The 10,596-nt window shown below is 42.5% G+C and overlaps 1 pseudogene across 1 annotated transcript in view; it reads left to right on the top strand.

Annotated features, from left to right (window-relative positions):
* The first annotated feature begins 7,407 nt into the window (after window positions 1–7,407).
* The window catches only part of LOC306648534 (vomeronasal type-1 receptor 4-like), a 76,970-nt pseudogene continuing 73,781 nt past the window's right edge, over window positions 7,408–10,596 (top strand). The window contains exon 1 of the transcript in view: window positions 7,408–8,022. The product of the transcript in view is annotated as a vomeronasal type-1 receptor 4-like (transcript). The remainder of the gene's footprint in view (window positions 8,023–10,596) is intronic.

Below are 10,596 nucleotides of genomic sequence, written 5' to 3'. Positions count from 1 at the left end.
CCAGGCCTGGCCTCTCCCTGGACAACTTGGACACAATCAAAAGCAGTGTGGAACTGAAGTCTGTGCTAGAAGACAGCAGGGGCCTGCAGCTTAGAGTCTCTTCTGAGAATGAAAACTGCTTCACTCATGAGAGTGAGGAGATTTTAAAAGATTAGAACAGTTAGGAAAATAGAAAGCAGATCCTGCCACAAACCTCAAAGTGTGGAGAGGCTCACCCCCACTCTCTACAACTTTCTCATGACATCAAGCAACATAGAATGGAACACTGTTTCAATGCTGTGCGTGTGAACTATGGTCCTGGTGTCATGTGGTGAGGTGGGAAGCAAGATAAAGGGCAGCTGTGACAACCCATCATCTGGCCTTCAGAGACTTGGAGGCATCCACAGTTTTATAGATGAAAAAAATTAGTGTGAAACAGACACATAACAGGTGACTGAGGGAGTAAGTAAAATTGAGTGTAGCTATAAGTGTTTTGTTGGTGTGTGCATTTCAAGTGTGAATGAAGGTGTGAGGTTACTATGAGATGATAGGAAGGTCTGGACATGTAAGCATTGAATGTAGGTGCAGCTGCACACTTAAGAGGCCACGTATGCGTTCTGTGTGTGTGTGTGTGTGTGTGTGTGTGTGTGTGTGTGTGAAAGGCTGTGATGAGCCATACAGCTCATACACCTTAACTTGCAAATTGAATCTGTACTGAAGTCTAAGAAAACCCAGAGTATTGTTGGTAGGATGAGGCGGAAATGAGTAATCAACTTAATATGTGCTAATTATTATAATAAATCCAAAAGATGGAGTCACTGCTTTTTTTTATTTTTTTTCATTTTTTGTTCTATTTAGTTGTACATGACAGTAGAAAGCATTTATATCTTTTGATAGACATAAATGGAGTGTAATCTCTCTATTTCTGATTATATATATATTGCAGGATCACATCGGTCATGCAGTCATACATGTACATGAAGATATAATGTCTGTTTCACTCTACTATCATTCCTTACCCCATACCCCTTCCCCTCCCTTCACTCCCCTCTACCCAATATAAAGTAACTCTATTCCTCCTTATTCCACCCTTATTGTGAATTTAGCTTCCTCATATCACAGAAAACATTTGGCCTTTGGTGTTTTGGGTTTGTCTTATTTCCCTTAGCATGATATTCTCTAACTCAATCCATTTACCATCAAATGCCAGGATTTCATTCTTTTTTAAAACTCTCTCTCTACTCCTCTGACTCTTCAACATGCTGCACATACTCACATGATCCCACTGCTCCCTGGGTCCTGTCAGTGCTGTACAAAATGCAGATGTCCAGGCAAACATGCTCACTTTTCTGTAAGAGATACATCAGCAGTGACCAGAAGCTGGACTGAAGTTAAAAATCTGCCTTAGCCTTGTGTGTCCAGGTCTTTGCCCTTACCTGCTGGGCAGTGGACTCCAGGCCCTTGAAATGCGATGCCTGTGGGGAGAGACTGTGTTTGACTGTGTTTGATGGGTTTGGTTTCCTGCAGTAAACACCTGGCCTCGGGAAAAGCTGAAGGTAAGAAACTCCATGGACAGTGTGTGACAGGCTCCAGGGGCAGGCTATTCTCCAAGGCCTACGTGAGCTGCCCTGGCTGACAGTATCCAGAAGCAGGGCATCCATGCCCTAGAAGGGGTGGCAGGAATGCTCATATTAGAAGCCACTCCTGGGCTCTGCCTATCAGCTTCTTCCCTGGGCTGGCTGTAACCTGTATCCCTTCCCTGTGTTGAAATACAACCAGGAGCCTAATAATTTCTGTCGCTTTCATGAGATTCTCTAAAAGTTACTGAACTGAAGGGCGATTCATCGAAACCCCAGATTTTCAGGTGGGTCAGCAGTGATGGAGAATCTCTGTGACCTGTGTCTCTCAAAGCTCTTAGATGACAATGGATACAGGGTGGACGTCAGGACTGCATGAACAAAGGACTGAGATTTGACCATTACATTTTCTATTTCTTCATTAATTATTTGGTCAAGGAATGTGTCTTTTTTCTCAGTAAGTACAACTATAGATAATTCTGATAACCGTCCTTTTGGGTTGAGAAGGAAGCATTGGCTAATGTGATGCTTCATCAAAATGATAGTTTGCTAACTGATCCACTTAATGTGGGTGCTTTTAAATCTGGAGCACTGCTGGAAAAATCTTCTGGCTAGTTTTAGTGTTCTGTTTAGAATTCGATAAATCCTGGGCAATATACATAAGTCATTTTCCAAAAATATTCCCATATCATCATTAAATTCCATTATAGAATTGAATAAAAGGGCACCTAATGTAAATTTTGACTCTATGATCTTCCTTTTACTCTCACCATGTTAGAAACACTTCTCAGAAAATTTGAGTGATTCTATGTTTTCGTTTTATATTTGTTTTTGTTCCTCTTCTTGCTGAAAACTCTAAAAGAATACCACTTTGGGATTTGAGAATTAAAAATGAATAACATTTTTATTGATGGCTCTTCTTTTTTCTTTTCTTAGAATAATTAATTAATTAAGATGACAACAATCTAGCTAGACTAGCAAGTAGAGTAGTGATAACCAGGCCATTCTATCCTTTAGTAAATCTTAACCTAAAATAGTTGCGAATGGATGGCATTTGTGAAATATACACAGAAACAGTCCAAAGAACTCTCAACATTGGTGGGACTACAAATTGGTACAACCATCCTGGAAAGTTTTCTTGAGGTTCCTCAAAACCCTAGGAATGTAACCACCATTTGACCCAGTTATCCCACTCCTTGATATATATCCAAATGATGTAAAATCAGCAGACTACAGTGTTGCACTTCAAATTTTATAGCTGATCAATTGGAACTATATAAGCTATAGAACCAACATAGGGGCCCTTCAACACATGACTGAATAATGAAAATGTGGCATATATACTGAATGGAGTATTTCAGCAAAAGCCATAAAGAAGAATGACTTTATGACTTTTGCCAGTAAATGGATGAATGGATCTGGAGACTATTGTGCTAAGCAAATGATGACGATCCACAAAACCAAAGGTCAAATGTTTTATCAGATATGTGGAAGCTAACCCAAAATAAGGGTGAGGAACAAAAAAGAATAGAAGTTTAGTGGAGAACACAGGGGAATGAAAAAAAGGGAGGGTGAATGGAAAAGGAAGGTCAGTGGAATGAATCTGAGATAACTTTCCTATGTGCATATAGTAATATACCATAGTGAAGCCCATCATCCTGTATCTACAAGAAATTCCTTTAAAAAAGTACTCTGGGAAACTGGCAGAATGATCAGGAGAGGAAAGGGAGCAGAGGGTTGGAGACAAAAGGGAAAGGAGAGGAACTGGTGACTGAATTACAACAATTTATATTCCATGGTTTTATAATTGTCAACATGGATTATACTGTTATGTATTACTAAAAAATAACTATTGAAAAAACTGTCCAGGGAAATTTATAAAAATGATCATTACAAAATAGAACACAGCATTGAGTGGGGTCTCTGGCACTATAATGGTCATGCCACAAGAGGCAGTGTCTACCTGATTTCAGCAAAAAACAAAGAGCAGCTTCTTGCTATGCACTTGAACCCAACAGTCAAATTCCCACCCACAACTCAGTCACCACTCATTATCAGAAAGTAGCGAAGGGACTCATCTGAAATCTTCAGCATTCCAACATGTGCATCTGCAGACTCAGGAGGAGCCTACACATTTAAGGTGGGCTGAACAGGAATGTGCTTGGCACAGAGGCCCAGTATTTCCCTAAGGGCTAGCAGTCATGGTCAATGACTGGGCTCATAGATACTTCTCATGTTTTGGGTCCAACCTAAATACTTCTTCTTTATGTTTGACCCCAGAGTTGCCTGTTAGTGCTGCTTAGAATCAACTGGCAACCTACTCTTGTGCAGTGGATTAGGAGGATAGGAATGATTAGAGATCCCTCATTCTATCCTGAACCCCTCAGGAAAAAAAAAAAAATCTCTTTGTGCTTTCTGAAAACTCCTGAACTCAGTGACCCTAGGCAGAAAATACAAAGATGGGGACTTTCCCTTCCAGTCTGAGAATTTACAGATATTTTAGGGGAAGTAATACTGCAAAAGGCAGAAATCTGGATTTCTCCCTTTCAGGGCCCTTCAGTGCTAGAATTTCAGGGAGATGAATAGCTTAAGCTCAGCAGAGGTATTAAGGAGAGTGGAGGAATTCCAGGCCAGACTGCCCAAGAAATGGGGTTTTTCAATGTCTCCCTCTCTTCCTGATAGCTGTTCCAGCTTCCTGTATATCCTCCACACCATGCAAACTATCATGACAAGGCCTGGCTCCCAAACACATCATCACCCACAGGCTGGTCTCACAGGCCATCAGGAGAGCAGCCTTCTTGACAGGGATGAACATGGCCATGTGGTTCTCACAGTAGGGCTGGTTCATCTGAATTATTTCTAGTGTGGCAGACCTTAATGTGTCGTGTCTCTAAAGCATGTTCCTGAGAATTTTCAGCCCATTGACAATATAGGCAAGACAGTCACTCTCCACCTGGAGATGCAGGAATAAAGACTGGAGTGCCTCCCAGAGGTCCAGATTATCTTCCCCAGAAGGTTCACTGTGGCCAGCTGTAGGGAGCCCACTCACTCCAGGAACTCTTTGTACTTCCTCATCTCCTGCAGGCTTGAAGGTGGGAGTTGACCTGCAGATTGCATGCTTGCATGCTGGATGTCTCGCTTCTGCTCTGCCAGCTGCTGTTTATGACCTGCTGATGTTTTCTCCAGCTGGACCATCATGTCAGCTGCTGCTGAACCACAGACAGCAGGTGCTTCATGCAGTCATGGTTAAGCAGCTCATCTCTGGGCATGTCAAGGTTGTACTTATTCAACACTCCATGAAAAATACTGGAAAAGGTCTTTGTTCACATTTTTCTTGGGTCTGTTTACAGCACACCCCATTCCTCATCACTGAAACCTGGTTCATTTCAAGAGTTGTGTTCAGGACCCCTGTTCACAAGCCTTCACCCACTGATGCCTTGACACAGTGCCCCTCACTAGCTACTCCAAGTAAACCATCTGTTGACTACTCTCTGACTGAGTGTTCCTTCCTAGTAACGAGCTCCATCACAAAGGATGTATGTTATGACACCATCAGATGTCACAATCAAGAGCACTTGTCCTGGATGTGGTCTGCACTCTCTTTACCCCTCCTGCCTGGAGATGAGGCCACAGGGCCACCCGATAGGCCTGGATCTAGGTCCCATTCCTGCAAATGAGGATGGAGCTTGAGAAGGACAGAAAAGAAAGTATAACTAGTAAGATTTGGGGTCAAGATGTCAGGGAAGCCTGGAGTCCAGTGAGACACAAAAACCTTACGTAAGTTCCTCATAGGTCACACCTCACAATTTTCTGATCCTTCCATATGAGATCCCATCAGCCTCCAGGGATCATGGAATAGCAACAGCCTCTCCCAAACTCCTCAACACTTATTTCAAAGTTACTAACAAGGAATTCATCATTTCCTGAGTAATTAGCCAGTTAGAAGAATGTTCCTCAGCAATATCCTGGGCTCCCCAGGCCTGCAGTGTCATTGCCTCTACAGGTGAAGTGATAATTGCAGCCCTGGCAGGAAGTGAGGTTACAGGAGCACAGACCTTTTTCTCAGGTGCAGCTGCCTGGCTTTCTCCATGATGGCTGTCCAGACCTCACACGGAGCCCAAATCTCACACAGTGAGTATTTTAAATATCAGTCTTTATTTCAGCAGAGTCAGTAAGGAAAAGAAGTCTGAGGATGTCCTCATGTCCTCAGAGGGATTCTGGGTAGAAACGGATTCAGTGTAGAGGTAGACGAGAGAAAGGACTAATACCTCCACTGTGAGATCAGTAGTAAAAGTAAACGTGTTCCTGACCTGATGCCAAATACTCATGACTCCTAAAGTTATTTAAGAAAATCAGCACTGAGGACATTTGTAGTTGGAAACTACCACCAATACTGAATTCTGATTTGCAAGAGGTTTAAGAACTATAGTTAGCAACTAATCTGCTCTTCACAGTACTTTAGAAAGTCACAGAATAAATCTGAACTGCTATGATGGCTATGAGTATAATGGCTTCATGCCAGCAGTAAAGATGAGGATGGAACAGTTAGGATCACCTCATCCTGTGTGGAAGACAACACCTGGGATTGTTTCTTGGATAAAAGATGCTCTTTTCCAATTCCACATCACTGTCCACCTAGTGCAGACAGGAGTCTCATCTTCTCTGAATCCCTGTGCTGTGCTGGCTCTGGGGAGACTTCTCCCCCTGCTGGACACACAAGAGAAGGTAACATAGTGACGATGAGAACTGGATTGTGTTTGTCAGGACCAAATAACTCTGGTGTTTTCACTGGTTTTATAAGATTCCAACATTAATCACAAACTCAGAATATTTTCCTTTTTATTTCAATTCATTCAGTGCCACAGAATCCACTCCAGCTTCTATGACATGTTTCTTGTATTGAAATATCCTCCACAATTTCTGTTTTATTACTGACAGTTTCACCAATGACTTTCTCAATACACAAAAGCTTTTAGTATGAAATCAACAAGGACTTCATTTTTATCCTATACTAATCTGTCAGATATTAGTATTTCATGTGTCATTGTTTAGAAACAAAGATGTGTTTTTGGATAATGTATGTATAGATTCCACTATACTCTTATTCCTGGAAAGACAATGTGTGAAATAGAAACTCTGGTGATCCACTTCCAGAATACAGTATTAAACTTTAAAAGTAAAGTTATTGGGATGTAAGCTGGCAGGAAAGCAGAGTGAAAAGTCACAAGCAAAAAACACAGGAGTGTAAAAGTTCACATTAAAAAGTCATGTAAAAATGATGTTTGTGCTGTTTGATGCATATTTTCTTTCCTAAAACCACAGAAATATTGTTTTTATTATGAAAATGCCATTGTTTATCTTTAAACTTTAGGACAGAAATTCACTGAGATCTGATTTGTTGTATGGTATGGATGGTGATTCAAGTTATTTTTCCATTATGATTAGCAAATATCAATTTATTCTGAAATATTAAATGCTAAATTCTTTCTATGCAGCTTCTCTCACTTTTCATAGCTCCTCCCAGGTTACCATCACCTGATTGACAAGGCTCATTTTCCTTTAAAGCTGACTGCTAATTCTCCCAGCAACATGTATATATTGAGATCTTTGCAATCCCACAGGTGCATGCAATGAAAGTTTATCTTGGTTTTAAAAATTATTTGAAGAAGAATGTCTACATTGCTCAGACTGAATTATTCTGGGCTCCAGAGATTCCCTACATCAGCCACACAGGTAGAAAGTGGGTAGAGGTGCTCACCACAGTCCTTAGGAACAACTATTTTTAATAAGTCAATTTGCTCAAAGGAAAGACTGCTGCCATAATGTAAACGACAATGTGCTGAATGACAAAATGGACTCCACAAATGTGGCACTAGGACTTCTGCTCTTATCACAGGTTGCTGTTGGAATTCTGGGAAATTTCTCTCTGTGCCATGAGTGAACATTGAGGTCCACAGATGTAATTTTCAGTCACCTGATGATAACCAACCTGTTGGTCATACTCACTAGAGGAATTTCCAAAACAATGACAGCCTTTGGGTTAAAATATTTCCTCAGTGATCTTTGGTGCAAACTCATTTTGTATATTCGTCAAGTGGGCAGAAGTGTTTCCATTGCAATCACCTGCCACTTGAGCATCCTCCAGAACATCTCCATCAGCTCCATGAACTCCTGTTATAAGGATCTCAAAGGAAAAGTCCCAAGGTACATTGGCTTCTCCATTTCATTCAGGTGGGTGCTATACTTGGTGGTAAATTCCATTGTCCCTCTCAATATGATTGGCAAATGGAGTAGTGAAAACATAACAGAGAAAAGAGATTTTGGGTTCTGTTTCTACATAGGTGGTAACAAAATCACAGACTCATTATATGCAGCACTGTTTGTATTTCCTGAAGTTGTCTTTTCTATGCTCCTGATTTGGTCCAGTGGCTTCATTGTTCTCCTTCTGTACAGGCACAAGCAGTGGGTTTGGCACATTCATAGCATAAAGATTCCTCCTTGCTGGCATCCACTGGCCTGGAGAAAATGTCACAGTGGTCCACCTCATTCTTTATATATAGCCTTGCTGCTCCGCCACTGAGGTTTGTTTTAATATGGATTTCTTTTCTTTTCTTCTTCTCCCTCTCCCTATCCTTAGGGGAAATGGGATTACCTTTTTCCCACACTAAGTCAGTTATCTGTCTTTGAGAACACACCCACCATGCAAACCAAGTGATTCAGATTTCAGGGATGGGCCAGAAGATCTAAGGAATGGCTATCTCCCAAATTAATGAGTGAAGCACAATCCCATACACACAGGGAGCACATTAAACATTTCTTTAAAATCTTCCTGTTCCCCATAATGGCAAAATTCCAGTCTCTGGGACAAGAGTTCCCTGCACTTTTCCCTTTCTAGTATAGTAAGAAAACTTCTTTTTCTTTTTTCTCAAACCATAATCTCATTACTGCATTGGCACCAGTTAAAAGGATCAATTTTTTTAACGATAAGCACAATTTTAAACATATACACAAGGTCCCAGTACACACAGAGGAGATGAACATATCAATGATTAACAGAGTGAAACATGACAGTTGTGTTCATGACTGCATTGCCAGAGTGAAGCTGAGATTATAATAATGAGTGTATGCAGGCACATATGTAAGTGTGGTTGAGTATGAGTGTGTACATTGTGATGAAACATACATATGAGTGTGCAAATGCAGAGGTTGCGACTGTGTTGCATGTGTGCTGCCATCCATGTGGCTCTATCCCTTCACTTGCAGATAGAATATACAGCAAGGACTTCCCAAACACCAAAGGGATGTTTGCAGATAAAAGAGGAAATGAGGGAGGTTTTCAAGATGACAGACTAGAGGGTGGCTGCATTTCATGTTGCTCCAGGACTCAGGATTCAAGAAGAGGAGATATTCAGAGACTTGGGACCAACTCGAAGCCAACTGGTGAGTCTCTCCCATTGGGGAGGCATCCCAGATGGGGCGGTAGTACCAAAACGCAGGGAACTTTGTGAAGTAGCATTGCCCAATGAGACACCCCTCCCCCTGCTGGAGCAGTGAACTCGGACAACTGGGACCATCGTAGAGGAGGCCACTTAGCACAGCGCTTGGACTCAGAGCAACCCACCGGGGCTCCAGGTGGCTGCCCAGAGGAGGGGGTGCACGGTGAGTTGTTTGGACTCAGAGCTACCACTCCTGAACACCAGGGGGCTGCTCAGAGGAAGAGGAGGAGCACAGCGAGTGGCTTGGACTCAGAGTGACTGCACCAGGGCTACAGGTGGCTATCGGGAGGAGGAGGTGGGCAGTGATTTGCTTGGACTCCTAGGAAATGCACCAGAACACTGGGTGGCTGCCTGGAGGAAGAGGCATGCGGCGGGTCACTGGGACTGAGAGCGACTGTACGGGGCTCCAGGTGGCTGCTCAGAGGAGGGGCTGCATAGCCAGGCGATTAGGTGCAGAGCAGAGTTCCAGGACCTAGGCAGCTTCTTGGTGGAAGAGCCTCAAGAGACAAGCTGAGGAGCAGAGCGAAGGTTCCAGGACTGCGGGCAGATTCTCTGAGGAGGGGCAGCCTAAGGAGACTCGTCTGCAAAGGGCAAGGCTCCCAGGCCAGGCCCAGGAGGTAGGTCCAGGTCCCTGGGAACATTGCAGAGGAAAGCTGCCCAGCCCAGGACACAGTTGTGGATTCAGGGGAATCTCTAGGAGGGGAACTGACCAGCAAGACCTCCCCACTGGGTGAGTCTTCCCAGCCCGGTGAGGTTTCACCACAAGGATGGTAAAACCAGAGACACAGGCCCAAACAGGCCTTGCCTTAGCCCGCAGCCTAGCTCCCCTTTGGATGACCATTGGTCAACAAATGGAGGCACCTCTGCCCAAGAGAAGGGAATATACCCCACCTGAAGGCCATCACCCCTAGAGAGGCAGCTTCCTTGTGGAGCACCACATTATCAAATTCTTCCAAGACTTCAGCCTACTGAAGACTAACAGTGGATATACTAGAAATCTTCAGAGACATTATAAGTCAATATAGGAAATCTGCAATATCTCAGTGGTCCACTGATACCTGAACAATATAAGAAAACAAGGAAAGAAAATGCCCCAAACAAATCTAGATGTTACATCAATAAAATGCAATGAGAGCATGGCAGAAGAAATGACAGAAAAGGAGTTGAGACTGTACATAAATAAAATGATCAGAGAAGCAAACGATGAGATGAAAGAGCAAATGCAGGCGTTGAATGATCGTGCCAATCGACAGGTAAAAGAGCAAATACAGGAAGCAAAATATCATTTCAATAAAGAGTTAGAGATATTGAAGAAAAACCAAACAGAAATCCCTGAAATGAAGGAAACAATAAACCAAATTAAGAACTCCATAGAAAGCATAACCAATAGGATGGAACAACTGGAAGACAGAACCTCAGATATTAATGACAAAATATTTAACCTTGAAAACAAAGTTGACCAAACAGAGAAGATGGTAAGAAATCATGAACAGAATCTCCAAGAACTATGGGATATCATGAAAATGCCAAATTTGAGAATTATT

This window comes from Sciurus vulgaris (assembly GCF_902686455.1).
Source record: "Sciurus vulgaris genome assembly, chromosome: 17".
NCBI lineage: Eukaryota > Metazoa > Chordata > Mammalia > Rodentia > Sciuridae > Sciurus > Sciurus vulgaris.
This window is presented reverse-complemented; position numbering and strand designations above follow the sequence as displayed.